The sequence below is a fragment of the Gavialis gangeticus genome, unplaced genomic scaffold (genome assembly GCF_001723915.1).
Source record: "Gavialis gangeticus isolate Ggan-Ray unplaced genomic scaffold, GavGan_comp1, whole genome shotgun sequence".
Taxonomy (NCBI): domain Eukaryota; kingdom Metazoa; phylum Chordata; order Crocodylia; family Gavialidae; genus Gavialis; species Gavialis gangeticus.
This window is the reverse complement of record NW_017729026.1, coordinates 21712672-21714156: the sequence shown is the minus strand read 5'-3', so window position 1 is coordinate 21714156 and position 1485 is coordinate 21712672.

Genomic DNA, 1485 nt, shown 5'->3' with positions numbered 1-1485 from the left:
CTTAACAAACAAATCCAATGGTACGAAAGAATTTAATTTCAGAGCTGAATGATAATTTGTCAGGCACGGTTAATTCACATAATTCAAAGTTAATTATGTTTGCGATATTAGGGAGTGCTGTAATTTTGTTCTGTTCAGCTGCAGCTTTTATTAAATCTTACATTTTGATTAGGCAAGGCAGGCTTTAAGAGTGTATGGCAAATTAAAAAAAATGCGAGGAGTGGGCAGGGGCCTACAAGCATGTGGTTTTGTTCATGTACACACATGGATGTGGAAACACACACTGGATTAAAGGATTTTGTAAATCAGGAAGCTGCATTTGATAAGATGAAATATTTACAGACAACATGACCTAAATGTGTATTCCTGTTTTCTACACTTGGGAACACTATTGCTGATGTTCCTCCCTAAGCACTTGATGAACAGATGTACTAGTGGAGGGTGCTTTCTTCCACTCTCTGTCACAGAACAGACAGTGTGTTCTCTGTCATACTTTGGGGGGAAAAGGAAACAGTTTGCAATGGAGGTGGATTTAAGAGTTATAATTATGTTTTGGTGAGAGTCCTTTGATGCCAGGTCAGTTTGAGAATGGTTATTTTTTTCACATATAATGTGACTATGGATATGTAGACAGTGTATTCTATACAGCCATTGAAAAAAGCCATTTAAATTTTTATATATGCTTTGTTCTAGAAAATGCTAATTGGAGAACTGGGAAATGGCGGAGTGGGAGAGCAGGACAGTGAAAAGGGCTTGGCTACTACATACATCAGATACCATGTGGGGAGAATGGTACAGTGTTGGAGTAACTTACCTTGTGCTCAGTAGACCTGGGCCCAATTCTCTCTGTTGCAAGTCAGTTGAAACCAGATACTTTAAAATCTTCAGGTGTCAAATTGGATTTTCAAAGGCAATTAAATGCATGCTCCTCCCTTTCTGTGCACACTTTTCTCAGTGTCTAAATTAGCTTTTTAGAAAAGAATATGCAGAGAAAATTATAGACTTTTTAAAAAAGGTCTAAAAATGCACTTACCAAAAATCCTTGTCTATGTATATATGGATCCTATATCTAGAAAAAATAGCCATTCACCATTTGACCCAAACTCACCAAAACATAACTATAACTGCCTCCATTTAAGATTAGTTAATGAAGGACCTCCTTCATTCCTAAATGTTTTATTATGTCTGGTCTGGTCTGCTTGAGCCCGGGCAATTACAAATTCTGTTATTCATTTAGTATCCAGACTATCATTCTTATTGTTTTACTGCCCATAGGAATTAGATTTCATAGACATTAGGGACTAGAAGGGACTTCATGAGATCATTGAGTCCAGCCTCCCTGCCAGAGGCAGGAAGTCTGCAGGGATCATATGATCCCAGCAAGATAAACATCCAAACACCTTTTGAATGAGTTCAGAGTAGGTGCTAGCACCACTTCTGGGGAGAGTCTGTTCCAGACCTTGGACACTCAGACTGTAAAGAAGT